Genomic DNA, 26070 nt, shown 5'->3' on the forward strand with positions numbered 1-26070 from the left:
TGTGTGTGTGTATATCTATCTATCTATCTATATCTATATATCTATATATAAATATTTATATATTTAAAAATGTACTTATAAATAATTTTTAATTATAACAATTATGTCTAACTGGTAGCATACTTGCAGTTCCCTTGATAACTGTGTTTTAGACAGTTGATGCTCTAACTGTACTGGAGATTTAGTTGAATTTTTTTTCTTGTATGTTAGATCAGATAGCTTTACTGCCATTCAGAGGGACCTCAACAGGAAGAGAGGAACCTCATGAAGAAAAGAGTAAGTGTCAGTTCTTGCACCTGGGGAGGAGCAACTCTAGGCATATTTGGAGCCATGCTGGGAGGAGGCAGTCAAAACAGCTTTCCAAAAAATGACCTGGGGATCCGGTTGGACACCAAGTTGACTGTCCAGTTTTGTGGCAAAGCAGTCCAACAGCCTCCAGAGCTGCACGAAGCAGAGTGTTGCCTGCATGCTGAGGGAGGTGATTTTCCCTCTGTGTTTAGGGCTGGTAAAATACATCTGGAGTAGTATGCCCAGTCCTGGGCTCCTCAGTACAAGACAAACACGGACATAGTGGAGAGAGTCCAACAAAGGGCCTCAAAGATAATTACCTTTGAGACTGTAACATGAGGAAAGGCCAAGGGATATGGAACTGTTTAGCCTGCAAATGAGAATTAGGAGGGATCTTACATATATTTAATATGGATGGGGGAGGGGAAAAAAAAGGAGCCAGGCTCTTTTCAGGGGTTACTCAGTGATAAGAGAAGAACCAATAGGCAGACATTGAAACAGAGGAAAACATTTTTACTCTAAAGGTGAGTGAACACCAGAACAGGTTCTCAAGAGGGGTTGTGGTGTCTCTGTACTTGGGTGTGTTTAAAACCTAGCTAGATACTGTCCTAAGCAACCTGCTTTTACTGGTCCTGCTTTGAGTAGGGGGTTGGACAGGACGATTTCCAGAAGTTCCTTCCAAGCTCAGCGATTCTGTGATTCTATGAGATAGAAACTGTTAGCTCTTTTCCATGACTGGAATTTGTATAATACCTTGGGACATCTAGTATGTTTGTACTGTATATAGTATATACGTATATATATATACATATATATATGTATATATATGAGACAAAAAGCAGTTCAACAAACCTGGGCGATTTTAGAGAAGACAAAGGCAAAGTAGACATTACATTTTTCCACTGCTTTCCTTTATGGGCAATCGCAAAAACAAACAAACAAACAAACAAACAAACAAAAAAAAAAACGGGGTAGCAGAAATAATACAAAGAAAGCTTCTGAACAGAAGATATATTAATACATTGATGCTTTACTGACTAATTCTGTGGTGTTGTAAATACATTTTGAAATACTCCACCTCAGCTTGTTCCACAGATGCTTCCACAAAATATTGAAGCATCCGTCCTTCAGAGCAGGAGACCTTCAATTCTATTGAGAAACCCAGTTTGAAAAAATAAAGCAGAGGCAGCAGAACAGCAATAGGAAGAAAACAGATTAACCACCACTGCCTGTTTTTCTGAATCTCTTCATGTTCATAGCAGTTAGCCCTTCTGACAGTGATATTCTCTTTCTTGCAACAAATGTCCCCCAAACCCCCAAATAATCTTATATTTATATATATGTACATCAGTTTTGTGTCTACATCTTCAAAGATGTGATGATTCTCCTCAGACTTTTTCACCTTTTCCAGTGATCAGAAAAGTGATCAGAAATCCTCAAAGTTGTAGAATCTGGTAGCTGCTTGCTTTGTCATATAACCAAATTCTTACATATCAGCTTTTTATATAATGTACCTTTCCCAAGCCACTGACTACAACTGGTTTTCTTCCAAACCTTGTAAAGGCACACATTTCATTTCACATGTCCTTCCCTCAGTTGTCCGTACTTGTTGGCTACAGACTCTTTTATTCCTCCTAGTATTCATGGCTTTCTCATACGTTCCACAGCTCCCATCAGTTTTTTATTGTATTATTCCTCTGTGAAAGATAAAAATCTATCTAAATAGAAAGCTATGTGAAGCACCAGTAAAACTGAGGATTTAATAGTTGATTTCCTTCCTTATCTCCCTGTATCCTTTCTTTTGTTTTGCTTTCTCTCATATCATTATAGTAATGGGTAATGAAACTCTTTGGAGGCAGGGATTATGGCTAATTTTATCTACTTGTATAATATCTTTGAGTACTGATAGATTAAACAACAATATCTAAGGTACACAAGGTAGCTTAATATAGGAAAAGAAATTCTGGAAAAAAGTAGCTGCATTTGTAGAGCATTTGCTCAGAAAAAGAACTGCAGTTGTTTTATCACCAAACTGTAGTGACAGATCTCCTACTAACCTTAATATATGAAGGTCACAGAGTAGAATTTATTTTAGAGTTTAACGTTCTTGAGATATATTTTCCCTAACCCCTTCTATAAAAATTCCCTTCTCCATACTGAAGACCTGCAGTGGATTTGATATTAATTTTAACAATGAATTGAATCAATATATGGATTTTTTATTTCTTTTTCTTTATTTTTTTTTCCAGAGACTTTAAATAAGGATGGCTTTTTAATACCTTAATATAGTAACCTGAACTTCATAGACCAAAACTTTGTTTTTATGTCTTAAGAAAATAGCAGAAAAAAAAATGTTTTTAATAACTTAAATTTTAATTATATAAATCACATAATTTATGTACAGATTATATGGTATATATATATATATAAAATAATATTTTCCTTAAAAAAAATAGTTTAAATTTTCCAAAAAATACTATGAACTCAGAAAAAAAAAATGGGGTGGATAATTTTATTTTCTTCCAAAAATCAAAGCAACTCCATTGACATCAATGTGTTTATGATGAATTTTATTATCTGAAAATCCTTAAACTACCATGGCTCAGATATAAATATGACAGCAGTAAGGTCACAAATCAATTTTAATATTTTTATTTTAATAGTATTTAAGTCAATGGGAAGACTTTTCAAAGAATATATGGTTGCCAAGAAAAAGAATGATATATCTTTATATTTTGCATCATAACAAATTACAAATCAAAATTTGTCAATAAAAACATATGGAAATGTCATAAAAATATTTTTTTCTAGCTGGGTCATAAAAGCCACAGAAGGATAGCTTTGCTGAAGATGGTCTTGCGTTGACCTCATATACTACATGGTAACCATGCTGCCTCCAAGAATTACTTTAAATATTAAAGAGCAGACAAATCTGAAAGACTATACTTCATTTATCCTATAGAAAAAAAAACTTTTATTTTCTTGCTTCTTACAGGTGAAGTTTCTTAGTAAATCTTTGAAGAGAGAAAAAAAAAAAGGAAAAAAACCACTATAGTATATAATAAGAAACTGCAGGTCTACAGTGTGTTTAAATGACAAGATAGGTCTGTGGGGAGGAATTAAGTATTTATGTAGCAGGGGAAAAAAAAAGGAAAAAAATAAGAAAAAAATAACATCAATTAAGACAGCACAGAATTTATTATTATTTTGTGCATAAACAGAATGAACAAAATCTGATCTCATAGCTCTACTTCACAACTGGCTTGAATTTAGGTAAGTAATTTTAGGAACTATTAAAATTCAGTAATATGAAAAGGATTTTTTTAATCATTTCAGGCATGTAGAAGTGCTTTTCAGCCTTTGCATGGATGATCAGCACACTAACTTTTTGTAATTTTTTGTAATTTAATTGATATTATAAGACCAAAAGGAAAATTCATCTGAAATCATCTTCAACAGAAAACTGAGTTCCATTCTATCCAGTCATTGTGTTTAGTCTACAGTACTATTTTATGGCTTACCTTGTTTGTCTTCCTTTTTCTGTACCCTTACTAATGCCTTTTCATTGCTTGTGGATTCTTGCAATGCCCTGAATGTAAAGACCTGCTATGGCTTATTCACCTGGACTGTCCTCTTCCATACATGCCTCCTGCAGCTCACTGCTCAAGTACTTTGGCTGGAAAACAGTGGCACAGGGTATAAAGGTCTTCAACTTCAGTTCCTGTAATAGAGGAGCTTTCTCTGCCTGTTTCAAGCTCCTCTGACATGAACCGTCTCTCATCCAAAAGTTTACCCATATGTCTGGATGGGTATATCTAAATAACATCTTGTATAAGAGAGCCAATGTTTTACAGAGATAAACAGAAATGCAAAATATAGTACAAAAAACCATACCAAATAATTTCATTTTTAATATCCTACAGTTCTGTTTCTACTTCTAGTACCTGAAATTAAAAAAGAGAGAGTTTTCATTATTTTAATGTGCTCATTCTGTATGTGTATTCACTATCACTCATTGTGAACACTATGAAATAAATAAATAAATAAAACTGTCAAATAAATTACTGGACTAATAAGCCCTAATATTTCTAGCACTGAGGTTAGAACAATAGTCAACAGCGGAGACAAAAAGATGGTATACTTTCTGAACCCCTTTTGACAGTTTCTATATAATTTTGTCTTTAAAGCAACATGATCCAAAGTTACCAAGTACCAAACCCTGTGACTTTGTCAAGTTTCTTTTTTTTTCTCTATCCACATAAAACCAGGTCATGTTAGCTCTGATGCTATCATGAAATGCAGTCAAAAATAGCTTTCTTCTCTGAAAAAGTCTACTTCATTAAATGGAAACGAAATAGGGGATATATGTTGACAAGTGTATTCAAAGTAGTTACAAATTATAAAATAGGACTGTTATACTTTTTTCTCCTTAGTGTTTGTGATCCAGTGGATTATACTTTAATTTAGACTGATGAAAAGTTGTCATTAAAACTACAGAAAACTTAATTTCTGTGTTTATCTCACAAACTCCTTGAATTTCAGTGAAGAATTCCTGCTCACTTACTTGTACTTTGGATCAGTGTCTGGAATATTTTTAACATTGCAATCACATATATGAGATATTTGTGTATGTGTGACTGTCTCTCTTTTTTCTTTTTCTTTATTCTCTTTTCTCTTTTGGATGAGACATCCAAAATCTCCTTTTGTGTGTGTGTGTGTGTGTGTGTGTCTTTTTTATTTGGTTACACTGTTTTCATTAAAGAAACAAAATTGCAGCTGCAGACAGCTTGATAGAGAAAGTGGGACTGTGTTTCATATGTTGATTGGTATAGTTAAATACACATACATAAACTCATATGTACACAGAGACAATTATATATATATGTATATGTGGATAAAAATATAAGCATACACGTTGATTCTGCCTGAGATTGTGTATCATGTTAAAAAAAACACAGAATAAATGCAAGTAAGAATCATTATTACAATCATTAAAATTGTACATTATCATTAAAAACTACATTATTAATAATTATTAAAAATCATAAAAAACATTAAAACATTAAAAACAAGTTTTATAAAACACTTGTAATCTTACTTCTCCCTTTTCTTTTCCCTGATCCTTTATTTTTCACTTACTACCAAGCCTTTCCCTTTTACTTGTTTCTGAGTCTGTCTTCCACATTTTTGACTCCACTGTCAGTTTCCTTTTTCAGTTTCCATGTTTTGACTTCTGCGATCCCATCTCTCTGCCAAACCCGGACTGTCCCATACCAGCACTGTGTCTGCTGAACAAAAGCTCAAAACAGCATTTTGTCTGTCTCCTAGCAATACACTAAATATTTTCTGTTCTAGAATATTAGAAAATATTGACAGAAAGAACCATGAAAAGTATATGACACTGTTCTAGCCAACTTTTACAAACATTTCAAAGTTTAGTGTACAATCTGAGTTTTAAAACAATCTAGAAAACTCAGTCTTGAAATAGTGAATTGCAGTGTTGCATAAAACTCATACATGGTATACAGACTTCTTTAGCACAGGTAGAATTTGTTATTCTTGACTTCAGACCATTTACCAAGCATAGGAGAGTCAACTTTAGGAATGTATTTTAGGGTTATTTATGATGCATTTTCAGAGTTTTAGTAATATTATAATACAAACAGATCAGAAAATGGTATGCAATTTATAGGATGCTGATGAGTAATGGGAAAGATTTTTTAATGCGATCACAAAAATAAACATATATGTTCATATATGTATATCATATTCTATCCTTGTTGTAAGATAACTGAATACTTAGCTGTGGTACATTTTTTTGGAATGTACTTAGAGATTTCAAAAATTCATATGAAACATTTACATTAACCAATGTTGTGTTGTCAGAATTCATGTGAAACTTCATGTTATAGAAAAAAAAAAAAAAGAAAAAGAGCAGAGTTTCAAATGCCATACAAATGATGAGTGTATGGGAATCTAGACAAAACAGTAGATTTACAATATTGTCACCATTCTTTCTTCCTATGTTTCTTTTAAAATTTCTTATAAAACCTGATATTTTGACATAATCTCTTAAAACCGAGTTCATTTTACTTGCACTGTTTGCTTTTTCACTGCCCCTCATATCTCTAGTTCTTATTTGGTATGTTCTTATTCTTATCATATAATCTTGTCTTGCATTTTGAGAACCCAGATTTTAGAGACCATTTCTTATTTTGTACTAAAACATCTGTCATTGTTCAAAAATTACTGCTGTCATTTGAACCATGCTGCTTCACGGAGTCAGACGTTCAAAAATACTCAAGTTGATCTGAGCACCTTCCCTGAAAGTGAGTGGTGAAAAAACCATTGATTCCAGTGAAAATAAAACTAGACTATAAGCCTGTAGAAGTAAATGAAACTCTTCAAGCTAAGGTAGTTTTATTAAAAAGAAGAAGAAGAAAAAGTACTTAATGTTCCAGCTGTGAAATATTCTAATTTTAGTGGCAAATCTTCATTAGCAAATTTCAAATTACAGACTTACACACAAAATGGTCTTGAAATATTTATCTGTGGTATTCAACAAGTATGTTCTGTTTATATACATCAGTAACTTGTTTTATTCTCCTATCCTGCCTTTGTTTTTGTAAATCCACCTCATAAAGTTTTCTTTTTTTTTAATTTCTTCAGACAATCTTTTATTTTATGTAATCCATACTGAAACCATAACAATTGTGCTGCAGTCATTTTAATAAAATATGCTTCATATGTTTTCTGCAATCCAGGTTTTAACATAAATTAATGTCTTATTTCAGATTTTTCCATGTTTTTATTTTGCTAAATTTTATCAAACAGTGGCATCCAGTGGGAAATGCAGATGTGTATTCCCAAGAGATGTAGCCATTGATATATGTATTGGCTGTGCTCATTTTGTCAACGGAAAAATGCTAATACCCTACAAGAAATTCAAAATATTTCTTTAATTTACAGTAAATATCAATATGATAGATTTATTAATCTTCTTCAATCTTTTCAGTTTGAATTGCAACATCACTTCAGTCAGTCTCTGATTCTGTTAGTTTTTGCTGGACTGTTTCCATTTCATGATAGCACAGTTTGAATCATTATCAGTTTCTGACAGTTGCTTCTGTTACTGCTATCTTCCCTGAACAAAAGGTACTGTACTGAATACAACCTACTTATGTGTTGATGAGAAACACAGGTGATTAATGCCCTTGAAACCTAATTTATTGTGTATTGAATGTACATGCATACATTATGCTTCACAGGTTATATTCAAAACCAGTTATCTGTGCAGAAATTAATGAATTAACACTTAAAAATAAAAATATCTGTTAAGAATTAATCTCTCTAAGCTCAGGCTCAGGTCCTTCAAACTAACTGTATAACTATATATATATGCATACCTTCCCACCTCCCCCCATCCCTCCAAGAGTTTTACCTATTTACATTTGAAACTGGACTAGCACCAGTGTCCTATGCAAGTTGCTTATGGTATAATGGTTAATGGATTTGAATAAGGTAAATAAATTTCTTAGTCTTGGATTACTTCTAGTCACTACAGCTTTTCTGAAGTAAAGTTGTGAAACATATTTTTTAGTATAGTACACTGTCTCTTTGTTTCCATAGAGGAAGATTAGCATAGCAGATTACAGTAAGAGAAGAGAAACCATTGCCACTATGATTTTGGTTGGTAAACCCTTTATTATTATTATTATTATTATTATTATTTTTTTTTTACTGGAGAGGAGATTAATTTTATTCCAAAAGGAGACAGGCACCAAACACAGATGTGAACAGGTAAGTAAATATCCATGCCTTATTTCAGTCTTTATCAGTTAGTACAGATGTTAGTGGTACCTAATCCTTATTACCCAACACAATTTCTCTTGGGAAAGTGGCAGAATGGATTGCTTTTTTCTAGAGATTTTGCTGGAGATAAGTAGAAGATCCAATCAGTAATATGAATTCACACGCACAAAAGTCACCAAGAGGAAAGTCATATGAAAAATTAGTTTTAAATGGAGAAAATCAGTTAATTCAATGTTTTGGAGTCTCTTCCTCTGTAAAGCAACAGGCAGTTGCTTTAGGTAAGTATGCAATTATTCCAGGAATACTTAACCTGCACTCAAACCTAAAGTATTTTATTTAAATATTTTATGTTTCTTTTTTTGCAATCACTTCCATTATTTACAGGGTCCATTTTCCCTTCTTTATATACAGTCTGAATCTACACTGTATAGACTTTATGCTTATAGGTAAACAACTGTATGTAAACTCAAAGGAGATCCTTGTAACACTTTTTCTATCTTCAATGAATTAATATATATCTTATATTCCATTTTATATATCTGTATAATAAGCATCTATTTATTCCTTGCTGCTTTGTGTCATCTCTTCTCTGATGGTACTCTAGATAACATCTTTTCTAGAATTTCTTCAAGAAGGTTTAACAGAAAGGTAAAAGAGAAACTTAGAGTCAAAAAAAATCTCAATACCAGTTCTTGTCCTTGCCACAAGACAGGGAATACTTGTTTTACAGGTGGAATACTTGTTTTACAGGATAGGAATCCTACTTATAAAGCAGCTTTTTAGTAGCTTGTTAATACTCCAAGAAAATAATGAGAACTGAAACTTTTAATGGGGAAAGATCTTATTTAAGAGAGAAAAACCACTAATACACTGGAAATTCCCTAATGTGACACTTCTTTCTTGACAGTCAGAAAGACGGTTTCCTTATGTTTTACTATTGAGTTGATAAGTAAAACTTGTCTCTGTTAAATAAATAAAGTGAAAGTGAAAAAAAAAAATCAAAGAAACAAACAAAACCAAAACCACACCTTTTTCCACAACAGTAGAATATGAGTAGTGTTGAGTTCAGTTTTGGTACATTCTCCTTTTAATACTGAAAATACAATGCTACACACAGCTTTATTTTTAGGCTAATTCAGCTAACCAGGGTAACTGTAATTCAGAGGTTAAGTAGAAGAACATATTTCTGTTTAGTCAATGGAAAACAAACAAACAAAAAAGAGAATGTGGAAACTCCAGAGAAATTATTCAAAATACTTAAATCAAATGTCTAAAGCATTATGTATTTGATTGAGTAATTTCTGCAAAATTTACTTGAAGCATAAGTAGCAAATCAGGCTTTAGATATGATTGAGAATGACATAGTCTTACTCCTGGTTCCCTTCTATTGAAAACACATGCACACACACAAACAACTAAAATCAGCCTGTCTTTAGCTCTGACCCTTAAACACTATGCCTATTCCTGCTGCATTTGAGGACAAACTAGGGAAAGAGGACAGCTGCCTGATGCTGAAATTTCTATGTCCTACACTTTCTTCATACCCTCTCAGAGGTAGATGAAGTGACATGTCCTGCTCTCCTGAGTGCTACCTTGTCTATTTGAGCCTATACTTATCTCCCACCACATTTTCATTATTCTTGTTTCTCTTGTCTCCCAAGCTACAGAGGCCTTGATCTTCCTGAACTCCTGTCGTTAGAGGAGTATTTCTCAGTACTTCCTTTCTGAGATGGAGGACATGATAGCTACTCTATAATAAAATTTAAATTAAGTTGGGGATGGAGGAAAGGGAAAAGAGAGAAGGGAGAGAGGAAGGAGGAAGAAGGGAAGAAGGAATTAAATTAATTCAGAGTATTTTCAGTGAATAGTCGTGTTCTTCCCCTCTGCCATCTCATTTTTCTTTTACAATCTGTGTTTCTCCTTTGAAAGTTTGTCCCAACTTTTATTATTTCCTGTAATTAAATGTCCACAGTTTCTGCATGATTTATTCCTCTTATTCATCATAACCTAATTGCTTTCCACCAAGAGCCAGTTGACAGAATTGTCAAGCTTCTTCATGTCCTTCTCTTAGCCTGAGTCACTGATTCATCATCTGCCTTCTTCAGATACACTCAGCACCATTTTTGACAGCAGAAAGATATCATAAACATATTTTTCATCCTTCAGATCCACTCTTTCAAGCACTTTTACTGAACAGGGTTTATAGGTGTTTAGCCAGCTGGCCATGATCAGCAAAAACAGCTGATAGAGATAAGATATGAATTTACAACGTGTTCTCCCTTAGCATACTCAGCATTTTCCCTTCAAAACTGTAGCCAGTAGTAAATTAGGCAGCAAGTGTTTTACAGTGAATAACCCTGTCAAGACAACTGTTATGCCTTCCTATGGGGCAACCTGCTCTCTTGACTTATTTTATAGAAAGGTTGCAAAATGCTTTGGAAATAAAGAACAGTTTTGCTCCTCTGTAAGGAGGGAGAAATGGTGTTAGCCTTTTTAATAGATATATTGAAAGAAGAAGGACCCTTAGGATTGCAACATTTTAAGTTTAATAGTCAAAAGTCTTGAAAGATGTATTTTTTTTTATTTTCTTCTGGAAAGTTTGGAGGAAAATATAATGAAATGACCTTTAGATTCCTCCTTACATTCTGTATTACAAGCAGTAAATACCCCATACACAGAGCTGGAATTAGAGATTATTTTTAAGTGATATTCTCAAATGACTGCATTGCATAGGCTCATGGAGATGGCTCATAACTGCAAAGCACGTGCTTCCAAAGACCTTAACAAATTTGTGAACTGAATTGATAAGCAAGTTTTGAAACAATACAATTATACCTGTCTGATGGAGAAGAATAATCTATAAAGATTTATTTTGCTCTTCCTCACAAACATCTGATTAATTTTTGTTTATCTCTATTCCCCTTAGTTGTATGTTCTCATAAGCTCCAATTATCAATCATTTTTACATCTTATAGAATCATAGAATCATAGAATATCCCGAGTTGGAAGGGACCCATAAGGATCATCAAGTCCAACTCCTGGCACTGCACAGGTCTGCCCAAAAGTTTAGACCACGTGACTAAGTGCACAGTCCAATCTCTTCTTAAATTCAGACAGGCTTGGTGCAGTGACTACTTCACTGGGGAGCCTGTTCCAGTGTGTGACCACCCTCTCGGTGAAGAACCTCTTCCTGATGTCCAGCCTAAACTTCCCCTGCCTCAGCTTCACACCGTTCCCACGGGTCCTGTCACTGGTGATAACAGAGAATATGTCACCTGCCTCTCCACTACCCCTCGCAAGGAAGTTGTAGACTGCGATGAGGTCCCCCCATCAGCCTCCTCTTTTCCAGGCTGAACAGGCCAAGTGTGCTTGTGCTTGTACTCTTGCTTGTTTTGTAAGGCAATCTTATATTATTTATTTTACAGATGTAACAGAGATCAGAATCTAGTTATATTTACATACTATGTAATATATCTCTTAATGACTAGAAAGCAATAGTATAAAATATTTTAACAGCTGAAAATCAAAAATAAAAATATTTAAAAGTTTTTTCTTTCTTTCTGGAGCAGATCTAGGGAGAAATAAAGATGAAATTACAGTGCTGTTAACAAAATTTACTATAAAAAAACACGTTAGCTACTTTCTGATGAGGTTCTTTTTTCTGCTTTTTTTTTTTTTTAATCTTGACATATGCAAAACAGGCCAGTCAGGAAGATCTAGCAAAGATAAGGTCTCAGTTTCTCTCCTGGATATATCTCCACGACTCCGAGTAGGTACTTTTGAGAATTTAGTGCCTGAAGTGCCTGGTACAGACCCATATTGGAACAATTATTGAAGAACTGCAGCCCATGGGAAGAACCCACACTGGATTAGTCCATGAAGGACTGCATCCTGTGGGAAGGACCCTACACTGGAGCAGGGGAAGAGAATGACAGAGTGGCTGTCTGACGCTACCTACCAGTGTTAAACCACATCTGGGTACTAGTGTAAGAATTAAAGTTGTGTTTTTGCAGAGGAAAATTCCACTAACCTTGCATATTCAAAAGTGATTGCACAGGCATAACAGTGTGGGATATGTTAAGCAGATAAGGGGTCAGTGGAAAGTCCCACTGTCCCAAAATAAGGAAGATGGCTGAGAAAAATAAGACAAGCAGTTGTGGAATCAGCAAGAACAGGAAGCTATGAAATGATGAGTCAAGTCCCTATGAAATGATCCAGCTACGAAATGATCCTCCAGTCCCCGTCGATCCTGTCCCCACACCCTTCCACCCCGCCCTGAAAAAAAAAAAAAAAAAAAAAAAAGAGAGAAATTCAAGTTTGGTCAAATAATGTTGTACATACAGAGCATTGTAACAAGCATCGGGTAGGTTGTGAACCTGTAGTACTCATCAGGTAATAGGGGATATAGGGCTATGATACAATTCTGCTGTGCACTTCTGCTTGCAGGACACCCACCATCGCAATCACAAATAAAAATGCTACTTCACTGAGATATTTGCCTGAGCCTGTGTTATTGGCTGCAGATTGTTTTTCACACTAGAAAAATAAGCAAAATGCATTCTCTAAGCATGCAGAACATGTCTTTCCTAGCTTTACTAGATGTTGTTTTACTTATGTAAAGGATAATGAGCTTTTTTTTTTTTTTTAATTATCTGTTTGTTTTTAACAAAAACAGGCAAGAATTTGCAGTTAATTGTAAATTTTATGCTGTTTTTAAAAAAAATCTTCTTGTATTTTAAACACACAAAAAGTTCAAAATAGGGTAATAACACTGGACATTTTGTTTTATTATGGTAGAAAAATGTGTGTCATTCTGAACATACATAGCATAACAATAAATATGTGTAAATATTGACAGATTCTATTCTGTCCGTTCTAGACCACAACTCAAGCTGAAGGTTTTCAAGTAAGATCCAATTACCCTTTTTCCATCTCTGTTACTCTGCTGACTTGCTTCATTAGCAAAAAATGTGTGTCCCCTTGCAAAAAGTCTCCTTATTAATATGCATTTTTTTTCTGGAAAACTAGGGAAGAGGAAAATGAGATGGTGTGTTAGCTATGGTAATATGCATGTCTCCTGAGTATTGCTTTGAATTCATTTATTTTTAGTACACAGGGTCATTGTTGTGAACAGATTTATTTATTATTATTATTATTTTTCATCTGTTTATCTTTAACTCTTGCATTACAATGGAAATTCTATCGATATGATCTGAATGGTGGGTTCCACTGACTCCAGTGGAAATTAGGGGCAATCATGATTACCCATTTTAAATCAGCCTTTGAACATTTTATATTATTTTATTTTTATTAGTCACTTTGTTTAGATGCAATTCTTTTCTAGGACTCTGATTATAAAATCCATCATAATATCTATAAAAATCCATCATAATATCTATAGTGTCCTGATAACCTTCAAATACCTCCAACTGTATCCCCTTTTGGAATTCATTGTTTAGTATGAGGAAACCTCAACAACTCATTTATTTGTCATTCTTCTTCTAATGGGAAAGTCAACCCAAGTAGCGTGAATAAAGGGGGACTTTTGTTGCTTAGTTTTGTTTTGTTTTGAATTAACAAAAATCTATTACAGTACCTTCAATTGACTACAAATTTTGTGATAACTTTTTCCATTGTTTCTCTGTACTGAACAAATCCTAAGAAGGACTTGTAGTTCTGAAACTCACTGTCTCTCCACATTCTGGATCTTTTTCAGTTGTACATGCCATATAAACTGTAGCTCTCTCCCATAAGAGGAAAAAAATATGAAAAATCTTAAAGCAGACTTGGAACCAGTAAACATTAGATTAATTCAAATGTTACTTTCTATTGTATAATCCTGCCTTAGGGGCAGTAATTATCCAATAAAGAAAAAAAAAAGACAAAAATGAAAGATGAAATGAGTAAACCTCCACCAATAATTTTTGTGTAAGGGACAAAAATACCTGAAGTTATTGTACTTGGAAGTTAAACTACCTTCAAATGCATGTACATATAGGCCTGCATGAAGGCATCTGTGTGTGCATGAGATGCCTTAGCACAAAGTGTCTTCGTTCTTGCCATGGAGATGTTAAAAACATGGGCATTAATATAGTCGATGAATCTTTGTGAGATATTTAGCTCATCTTAAAGTAGCCATCTATAGTTTCATTTGCCTGATCATAGTTGTAGTTACATCATCACAGAATGGTTGAGTTTGGAAGGGATCTTTGGAGGTCATGTGGTCCAACCCCAATGCTCAAGCAGGAACACCTAGAGCAGATTGCCCAGAATCACATCCAGATGGCTTTTGAGGATCTCTAAAGAGGGTGACTCCTTGGACATGATTTTACACACTTGACGTTGTTTAGCAGAGCATGGATCTCCAATATTTTTTTTTTTTCTGTAAATTCATAACTGCTAGTTCCCTGTAAATTTTTAAATAACAATGAGTTTTTGAATAGCACTAAATGTCTGAGTATGTGCTGCAGAATTGTGTTTTGTTGGTCAAATTACATTGCTCCGTTCAGTACTGCATCATTCTCTGTGGAAACACTACAAAATGTTGTAGAAAGGTGATAGCTAAAGAAAGATTAAGCGATGAGATATACTGCAGTCAATATAAACTAACAATAACCTTTCAGTTGTTTCTCAAAGTCCTGGACATATGCGCACTTCTTGATAATCTATTTGTGTTTTAAGTGTTTAACCATATTCAACCTGTGTTGGCAAAGAGCAAAAGCAGTGTTTTAAGATATGAATTATAAGTGAGCTGGACCTCTTTCTACTTTCACTGAAGTACAATTTAGAAATAATTTATGGTGATGTGAAAGCATTCTCAGAATTCTTTACTGAAAAGGATCTGGAATATTTGACTGAAATGAGACAGGAATGTAAGGCTGGAAATATATAAAAATATGTGTTGCACTTGGCACTGCATAGGAGTGCAATTTATTTCATTCTCATATTCAACTATTTGATTTTGGAATTGTAGAGCAACCATGATTTTGTTCTTTTTTTATTTTTATTTTATTTTATTTATTTTTTTTCCAATTTATCTGCAAAACCTTTACTCAGGTCAAATAATAATAATAAAATAATAACAAAAATAAAAAGATTCAGTGAAGTCAAAACAATTGACACAATATCAGGATATAAGCTCAAAGATCTGACTCACCATTAATGTTTCCATAAATTAATATACCTATACATCATTGTAGAAAGAAACTTAGGATAAATATTTCACCATATATTATAGGTGATTTGTTTAATACGTTAGGTCACATGTCACTGAACTTCAGATGAAAAAACACTGAATACTGAAAATTAAAGTAGTAAATAGCTATAAAAATACTCATTATGCATTTATTTTCAGCTAGAAGAAAAACTATCAATTTATAAAATGGTATTCACAGCTGAAATTAAATGGTGAACTGGCAAGGTGCAATTGGGTAACTGCCACAGTTATTCATGGTCTTATATCTAAGTCAGAGTTTTTCAGCATTTTAATTAGTAGAGAGCTCTTAACATCTAACTCGTACAAAATATAGAGGACTTCTGGACATGCATTATTATGCTTTTATGAGTACCAGAAGGGGGAATTACTATTTCTGTATTTCAAAAAGACAAACCAAGTATTTACTTTCCTTCCAGATGCAAGTTTTCAATTACAATATTACTGAGTATCACTCTCAGTGAGTGGACATCACTGAGAGCTTAAATTTTGCAATTTTGATTTACTTTGTCAATACAACTTTTCATGAAATCCTACCCATCGAAAATTTTAAGCTAATTTTAATTTAATTGTTTTTGTTGTATTTTTACAAGTTGATTAAATAGGAATTGTTTATTTCCTATCCAAATAATTCTAAAAACTATAACAACAACAACAATAATATTCACTTTCATTTTTACAGATTCAAAGTTATTCCCACTGTAAGTTTTTTATAAATGTCAAATTTTAGTCAGAATTGACAGCTGGTGATTACTTTTATGTGAACAAATTGCTCTGAATGCATATATGTCTGTCATTACACAGAACTGGACCCTATGTGGGCTTGGCTCTTTTTTTTTTTTTCTTTGTCTGTTTTTCATCGAGTAATTGCACTGGATATTATCTGCTTTAATTTGTCTTATGTCTGGACATAATCACCCCAAAATTTCTTTTAATCTTATGGAAAGGAATATGGCAATCCTGATATTAAATTAAAACCAAATCTCTGAATATTTATGTTTTTCTACATGAAAAAGAATGAATTTTAAAGGTATTTGCTGTGTATTTACACATCAAACTATACCTATGATAGGGAAAATCCTTAGATCCTACCTTAGTTCACAAAAGGAAAAGGACTATGGTACTCATCTCTAAAAATATATAAGAACCGTTCCACTCTGCATCTACTGTCTGTCTCTTAATGAAGTCATAACTATACAATTATATGGAACTAGATATTAAATATTCAGTGATGTATATATGAATCATTTGGTTTAATCCTTAGTAAATTTACTTAAGAGTTATGAATTATGACTAAATTAATTCATTGAATTCTAATAAATAAACTGAAACTGTATTAAAGTAGCTTTCTGGTTAATATTTCACTCTATTGACCCATAATAGACAAGATGATCAATACTTTTATTGCATAACTTCACCTCGATAGAAATAATAATAATAATAATATTTTTGTGATATGGAACCTGCTCTCTGGTCTAGAAGCAGCTATGGTGAAAGGAACTATTTTTTCCTAAATAGTGCTAATGTTAAAGTATTTTTGATCATGGTGTATCCTAAAAGAGATTTTCATATGGTATTTCATCAGGTATTGAGAATGCATTATTTCATGAAGACATTGCATGAAAACCTGATGAAAGCATTCTTTGTCTAAAAAGGATAAAAATCATCTTTTTTTTCTACATAAATTACTTGTGATTAGTGGAAGTGGATTCTCCAAAATAATGCTAAATAAAAGGTGAAAAACTGTTTTAAATCTGATATGTTTAATTTTCCCTTTTTTAATGAGAAACTGACCCCTTGCACTCTCCTTCACTGTGGAATAATTACTATCGGCTATTACTAAAACTTCCAGAAATAAATGATCTAGTCAGGATTAGAATTAACAAGCACGGCTGATCAAGCCACTATGAACATGCTTTTCTTAGATTCAGTTTCAGCTGACTTTGTTCACTCATTCCCAATTAGGCACTATCTTAGAGCATTTATTTAATATTTGCTTGCTAATCAGCAAATGCTATAGCTGTTTCATGGGCTGTGGAAAAAACAGTCAACTAGAAAAGCGAAATGTAACTGTCACATTCGGTAGAGGCCCTAGTGACATATGCAATGGTAACTTAATAAATTGATGACACTGTACTTAACTGGAATAATATGATTTAGCAATTTATTTATTTTTTCCAGAGAAAAGGAACACAATTTGTTAACTTCATGTTTTGATTTGGAAATGCGATAAATTGAAAATTAATGCAAAGAATTGTTTCTATTGCATTCAGTGACAACAATACATATCTTAAGTGTAACCTGGCAACTTTATATCTCAGTTTCCTAAATACTGGCTTAAAAATGATACATTACTTTCAGATTGGTCAACTAATGAAAAACAATGTTTTTGTGAAAATAACAGCACAGTGTAGTATTAAAATTTTTACTGGGAAGAAGAATATTGAGGACACCTGTGTTTATGACTTCATGTCATTTATATCTTTATACTATTATATTCATTTATGTACCATAGTACTAAAACACAAGCAGAGCATAAGACCAGAGCAGTAGAGTCACAAAACCATGCCATACAAACTAACAAAACAGCCACAATGATTTCTAAATCACTCCTAACACTGCTCACGTACTGTCTAGTGATGAAAATAGTATAAAACACCTTTGAAGGAGTACATGGGAAAGTAAATCTGAAATGAAAACTGCATTCACAACCACATTGTTATTTCACGTTATCTTATTTGTAACTATTATTACATCAACAAGTTTTATTAAAGATAATACATTTGCAAGAATGTCTAGATGTTGAGCATCTACTCTTTACAACTCTCATTTCTCGACAGCATCATCCTTTATTTTTCCTTCTTCCTTCTAATTCTTTTTTTTTTCTTTGCCATTACTTTAATAGAAATATTTGAGGCCGTAAAAACACCTGAAAATCTCACAGTCATTCTCCATGTAAAATATTGTTCGTTAACTCTTATGTAATTTCTCCTTTTTGACCTTTGAGAATATCCACCATGTTTGTAGCTATGAAGTAACTATGTGCTGAGTAAAACAATTTTGTTTTAATAAACTGGGAATTCACTGTAAATGATTTTTTGTTTCTTTGTTTTTAGTTTAATAAGATTTATTCCAAGTGAGGTGTATAAATCACAGAATCACAGAATCGTAGAATCACAGAATGGTTGATATTGGAAAGGACCTCTTCAGATCATCTAGTCCAACCCCCCTGCCTAACTACATTATGTTAAAAATCATGTAGGTATGCATAAGGCTTTATATTTGTTATGTGTAGAAACTCCGATAATGCGATAGAAAATGATTTGAAACTGACATATAACAAAGTCAAATCTTGAATACATCTTTACTAGTGTATCTTATCAACAAGGTGGTAGTATAGCAATGGAGTACTACTGACTGTTACATATTATGATTGGGCTTAAAATACTTATCATATTAGAGGAACTACTTCTGTTCCCACTGATGATTATGACAAAACTTACCAAACTTGCCAAAACCACAAAAGTGTCCAAGAAACAGTAAAAGTAGGTATAGTATTGAAGAATATTTTTAAAATTATGACATACTTTGTAATGGAAATTAATATTAATTTGGGGAAAAAGTACAGAATTATTAAATTCCTGCATAGTTAAGAGTGTTTCATTTCAAGAGAAAATGAGGACTAAGGTGATGATTGTAAACCTTTCACATCTGCTTTATTAATTGGAACGTGACAAGCAGCCAGACTCCTCACTGAATACAACAAATGGCATGTTTGCCTCAAGAAGAAATTGAAAGGCATCTGAAACCTCTTTTTTGCTGTGGTCTACCATGGCTATCTTAAAAATAAATAAATAAATAAAATAAAAATGGCCAGGCTAGCACTGATAAAACGTATATATCAGGCAATCAGCTTAACTGAATCATCTAAGTTCCTTCTCTTGGCAGATTAGTCAGATGGAACAGTGATATTCTGCTTGTGTGACACTTGGAAGGGGAAGGGGAATGTGTATCATTTGGAATACTGATGTTTGGACTTTGGAGTATGTGCAGTGTATTTCTAGGTAGTAGTTATCCAGTGATTCCAGTGATGTCAGATTAATGTTTTTTGTTGTTGTCATTGTTCATTTTTTTGTTTGTTTTTTTTTTTTTTTTGTTGTTGTTTGTTTGTTTGTTTGTTTTTTTTTTTTGTTTGTTTTTTTTTTTTAAATGCTAGTTGAGGGCTAGGTCTCAGTTAAAATTCTAAGTCAAGACTTGAATTTCCTTCATTCCTGCACATTCTTTGGTGATTTTCTAGATTTATTTTCACATCTACTTATTAATATTGGGGTGTTTAAGGAAGGGTTGGACATGGTGTTTAGGGACATAGTTTAGTGGGTGATATTGGTGATAGGGGGATGGTTGGACCAGATGATCTTGGAGGTCTTTTCCAACCTTAATGATTCTATGATTCTATGATATAGTATTCTAGGTTATTCTATTTTATTCTAGGTATTCTAATGGACTATAATGTGCATATGCTGCTTGAAATTACCAATGCTGGTCAGCCTTATTCTTCATCAGAAGGAACTTCATCAGTTCAACAAAATTACTGTAAGTATCCACTGTTTGTGATCTCACAGCATTCTTCTGAGAGAGAACAATGGAAATTCCCTCCTTATTAAGGTCTCTCTAAAGTTTAAGGAACTTGCTTTTGATCAATCAATATATGATGATGTGAATTTAGCTATGCTACTTCAAACCTCTAACATATTTAAAGAAGCTCATAGCTGCTGAATGAATTTCATTGTCATTAAAGGACAAACAGATGCTTTGTGCATTGTTAACATTAGACGCATGATTATTTCTCATAAAGATATTAAAATGTGACGAACCATGTACAGCATTTCATTGACTTTATTGACAATGACAAAGCATTGTATATGCCTTTTTTTTTCGTTAGCATCAAAGAATAAAAATTATTAAATAATAGTGGTTTTGTCCTAATGCTATCTTCTTATTAATTATGTTTTCCTGTGAGTACTTTTCTTGTCCTCAACAGCAACACATGTGAGTTTTCTATATATTTTTATTTTCACAGTATGTCTGTGAGAGATAAAAGTGCTATGATCTTCCTTTCAAAGAGAAAAGACAGAGGCTTGTTAACTTGAACAGTTACAGTGAACAGTACAAGATCTGTAACTGGCTGTGAATGACTTGTACTCACTAGATTCCAGACAAATATTTGGAGGAGAATGAATTTATGAGAATTCATCAGGATAAGTTAAATTATTTTGCTTAAAAGGAGCCATAGCATGTTAGCAGTTCTCATCTGTATTTGGGGGTGTCTTGAAACCTCATTATGAGTAGCAATGACTTATGTGTTAACTTTAGAAATAAACATGAAAAGAAAAAAAATATATATTTCATTAAGTTAAATTCTTTACTGAATTTATTCCACTAAGTTATTAAGAACATGTGAAATCAAGATGTCAGTAAACTGGTAATATTTATGAAGGAATAAACACAGGGCTATTGAATTTTGAATCTCTTAAAAAAGTTGGATGCTTTATTTGTAATATTTTCAATGTAATCAATAAATATTCCTACACAGTGAAATAGAGTAGATTTACACACATTGGTTCAAATAAACCCCTTTACTATAATATCTGGTTTGTTTGTTTCTTTGTTTGTTTGTTTTCTAGAACAAACTATTTAAATTTTCATTGATACAGAATTCTACTCACATTTAAAATTGATCATATATTTACTACTTTGTCTCTTTGTTTATATTATACTGACATTTAGATGATTATAAATTTATATATTAAGGTGCAAATGTTTAAAATTTATGGTTTCATTTAAATGGATTTAAAGTCCTATCTAGACATTTATCACTCTACTTTCATTGTTCTCTTAACTAGTGTTTAAAAGCTATTACCATTGTTGTGTGTTTGGTGACTGCTGCAAAACAGGTTTTCAAGATGTTAAATACCAACTGCATTTGACATTAGTTAGCACTTTTGTTGCTGGTCTCTGCATGAAAGTCATGAACAGGATGTATATGAAGAATGAGCCATGTGTTGTTCCATTAAAATTATTCACTTTGAAGACCTAAGCTTGGTATGGTACAGTGAGTAAACCTTCCGTTCTGTCAAGTGTCCTTCTGTAACAGACAGCAGTAGCTTTATTTTCCAGTGATAGTTATTCTAAGTTTTGTAAAATTCTGCAAAAGTCTTGCAGGCTAAAATTCTGTAATTGCTTCAGCTTCTTTGGGGCAGACTTACAGAAGTATGGCTGTAGCTTTTTAACAACACTAGGAAACATGCTTTTGAGACTGACACAGGGGTGTTTTTAAAGAATCAGCCACTAATTTGTAGCTAAACTGAATGTCACAATGAGAGAACTATAATTGTACATAATATTATTAACAAAATTGAAACATTTATAACTGAGCGGTAGAAGGGGGTCAAAATAGATGAGCCTGAAGCTAATAGTACAGTAATTATTAATCTCTCTAAATGTTCAAATAAATAGAAGAATCACTCTATATTTTAGGTTGGTTACACAGATTAAGAAAATAACCCAGCTGTAAATATTCATGGTTATGCTCATGCAGAGTTGTTGTTTGTTAGGATGGCTAACATGATACATGTATCATGTTGTGATGGCAGAGGTGATTATCTGGTTTGAATTGTGTAGGACATGCTTTGTTTGTTGGTGAACGTTGGGTAACACCTTTTTCACATCTGACTAAATTAGATCCATACTTAGTTCTATTAGCAGAGCAACACTGAAGTCCATCATACAGATTAATTTATTTACACCTCTTCAGAGACTGACCTCTTATTTCCAACCAAGTAAAGAACCATATAAAAGAACCATATTTTGTTATGTTGATGTATGACTTCCGCTAAAACAATTGTTTAAATTTTGTTTCATGGGTAACCTCTTCCAGTTACTGTTTAAATTTTGAAAATGTAAATGGTAATGCTAGCAGAAGCATTGGACAGAACTGATTCTCTCAGTGGCTTAGTTTGCATTCAATGATTCTAAAGGAACCAAATTAAATTTGCAGAAGCAGCAGCAGTCCTGGATTCCACTTCATCATCCTTTATTTATTAGCATTGCGAATATGGCAACAGGCATGCATTACTGAACAAAGATAATTTAACTACAAACAATTATGCATGTCTCAGCAAAGCTGTAATGTAATAGATGTATGTGACACATATCAACTGAGCTTTGCATGTGCTTTGCAGACCACGGGGATGTTCCCTGCTGATGCAGTGAGTTGCATCATGTTGCAGCAAATTACTGTCTTGTCTTCTTGCTGCATCACAGAAAGTGCTAAAATAACAGGAATCTTGCTGTCACTCTCCGATACATGCTTGCTCAGAAAAAGCAGTAGGCTACAAGCTGGGAGCATTCTTAGAAATGTTCCTGCACAAAACAGAGAAAATATATAGTCATATCAGTGAAAATGAGTATGAGATTTGATGCTTTTTTTCCCTCAATCACCGTGGCTTTGATTTTAGTCCTTTCTCAAAATGTCTCTTGGTATTAAAAATGTTAGGTAGGGAAAAGCGGAACAGTATTAGTTAAAAGAATGTCACAAGTTTCGTGGTATGAAATTCCACATCTACCCAAGAACTAAACACTCTCAAAAAGATTTTATTTTCTTTTCTTCAAAGTCACTTCCAAGTAATTAATTATTTTATCAATTATGATAATTGAGAAAAAAAATATTTTGAGAACACTTTATTTTTGAGACAACACTTGTATTAGTACATTATTATTACAAACCTCATTTGTAAGCAGAAATACAATGCAAATAGCACAGTCTAAGAATAATATGTTTTAGGTGTTAATTTATTTGTGGATTTCATTGTGTGTTCTGTTAAATACTTCTTTTATCTTTTGCATGATAATATTGATTTAAAACAATAGATTACTCATGATTCAACAGATTTTATGTTCTCAAATCAAAATTTGATTTTATTTAATGCATTTTTGCTTAAATACGTAACCATAATATTTGTATGCAATCTTCCATTTAAAAACACACAAAAGGTGGAGGATTTGATTTTTTTGACCCATTTCTACAATCTTCATTATTATTATTATTATTATTGTTGTTGATGATGATTTTCACTTCCACATATTACATTTTTGTTCTGTTGCAGTTAATTCATTTTAAATTATGTTTAATTCTGTTAATTGTTTCTACTACTAATACCAGTTGGCATCCTTTCTAATATTAAATACAGTAAAAATATAGCATTCATATGGATGTTATTTTTTGTGATTTCACAGACATGCTTACTCAATTTATTATTTTAAATTTTGTGCATTGACTGTATCGAGGAGGGAAAGATCAAAAGGTATTGTTTCCATTCAAGGAACTGGGAATTGTGTTTAATTTCTATTGGCCATGAAGACTTTGAGAAAACAAATACTTCTTCCATAAATAATCAGAATGAGGGAAGGAATTTAAATGTGTGCAAGAACTAGTCTCTGAACCATGTTCAAATGCTTCTGGTCTTTCATTAAAATTATCCCCTAAGGAAACGTTCCTCAAATCCTTAACGACTTTACATGCCAATACTTTCAAAAGTATTAAAGTAATTTGTTTAAGGGCTTATGATGGGTTTCCTACTTTTATAGCTGAAAACTTATATTATAGTCCACTGATGTAAAAAGCCCCACATGTTGCTAGAGATTGGTTATGGCATTCGTTAGTCCAAATTTTTAAACAACGTAATAGAGTTCAGTTTTACTTTCGAAATTTTGATTACAGTGCAACACACCAGGAAGTATATTCCATATTCCACTATCTCAGTGTTCATCTAGCCATATATATATACTAGAATAAAAGGATACTGAAAAAACATACAGATGGACAGTAGAAAAATAAAGTACAAGTAAGGCCAAGATTTTGGAAGTAAAAGCAGAACTCAGGATTGGAAACACACATCTGGATCATTAAACATGATTTGCTTCTAAGACAATATTTCTTTTAATTATTATGGCTTTATTACAGAGGAGGAATCTGACAAAAGGATATATAAAAACAATACTACTTTTTGGCCTTCTGTGTAAAGTTTCTATGTGACTTCTATACTTTTAACACTAACAGAAGTAAGTAGTGTAGAAATTCTGAGCACTGTCAACTTCAGGTTCAAATTACTTTTTAGTCTTAACACATTTCTATGTGGTATAGTTCCTAGTTTGCACTCCTGTGGATCTATCAGCTTTGAGCTTCCAAACAATTATGAACTTAACAGATGCATACATTTTCATAAGGAAAAGTTCTCTCAAATATGATTGAATTTGCATACATTGGTGAAACTGTGAAACCTTCTTTGGTTATCATAAATGCTCGTTTAGTCACGGTAGTAAATCTTGGAGTCAATATTGGAAATACTGTATAAGTAATAGGTTAAGTCAAAGTATAATAATCACTGTGATAAACCAACTACATTGAAAAAGATTACAGAACTTTTGTGTTTGTAAACTATTCTTCATTTGAACCTGGCAAAAAAACTTACACAATGCTAGAATCTTTTTATTTTACCGAAGTAAAATGCAGCTAAGCCATAGAAGGCTGATAAGAATCATAAAATCATAGAATATCCTGAGTTGGAAGGCGCCCACAAGGATCATTGAGTCCAATTCCTGGGTCCACACAGGACTTCCCAAAAATCAGATAATATGTCTGACAGTGTTGTCCAAACGCTTCTTGAATTTTGACAGGCTCATTGCCATGACCACTTCCCTGGGGAACCTGTTTCAGTGCCCATCCCCTCTCTCAGTGAAGAACCTTTTCCTAACATCCAGCCTGAACCTCCCCTGTCACAGTTTCATGCCATTCCTTTGGGTTCTGTCACTGGTCAACAGAGAGGAGAGATCAGTGCTTGCACCTCCACTACCCCTTGTGAGGAAAATGTAGGCCACCAAGATGTCTCCTTTTCAGTCTCCTCTTCTCTAGGCTGAAAAATCCAAGTGACCTCAGCTGCTCCTCATACATCTTGCCCTCTAACCCTTTACCATTTTGTAGCCCTCCTATGGACACTACCTAATAGTTTTAAATCCTTCTTATGCTTTGGTGCCCAATACTGCACACTGTACTTGAGGTGAGGCCACACCAGCACAGAGTGGAGCAGGACAATTTCTTCCCCTGACCGGCTAGAAATGCTGTGCTTGACACACCCCAGGATATGGTTCACCCTTTTCCCTTCCAGGGCACACTGCTGATTCATGTCCAACTTGCCATTGAGCAAAACCCCCAGATCCCTTTCCATGGGGCTGCTCTCCAGCCTCTCATCCCTCAGTCTGTACGTATAGCCAGGGTTGCCCTTTCCCAGATGTAGCATCCAGCTCTTGCTCTTGTTAAACTTCATACTGCTGGTGATTGCCCACCTCTCTAATTTGTCAAGATCTCTCAGGAAGGCTCCTCTACCCTCAATGGAGTCAACAGCTACTCCCATTTTAGTGTCATCCATAAATTTACTCAGTATACTTTCAAGTCCTACATCCAAGTAATTTATGAAAACTTTAAAGAGAATTGAGCCCTGGGGATCTCCACCAGTGACTAGCTGCTAGCCCATTTACTATTACCCTTTGAGCATTATCTGTCATCCAATTGTTCATCCATTATATTATGCATTTTTTCTAGCTGTATGCTGGACATTTTGTCCAGAAGGATACTGAGAAAAACAATATCTACAGCTTTACTGAAATCCAAAAAATTACATCTACTGGCTTCCCTTGGTCAA

General features: G+C 33.4%; 1 long non-coding RNA gene across 2 annotated transcripts in view; it reads left to right on the forward strand.

Moving 5' to 3' along the window:
- The window catches only part of LOC308181534, a 47738-nt gene extending 24588 nt beyond the window's left edge, over positions 1-23150 (forward strand). The window contains exons 5-7 of one of the 2 annotated variants that reach the window (XR_013941496.1): positions 8037-8088; positions 18430-18575; positions 19805-23150. This is a non-coding gene — a long non-coding RNA (uncharacterized lncRNA). The remainder of the gene's footprint in view (positions 1-8036; positions 8089-18429; positions 18576-19804) is intronic. The other variant, XR_013941497.1, reaches the window with a different exon arrangement.
- The last annotated feature ends 2920 nt before the right edge of the window (positions 23151-26070 follow it).

This window comes from Anser brachyrhynchus (genome assembly GCF_964034855.1).
Source record: "Anser brachyrhynchus genome assembly, chromosome: 1".
Lineage (NCBI taxonomy): Eukaryota > Metazoa > Chordata > Aves > Anseriformes > Anatidae > Anser > Anser brachyrhynchus.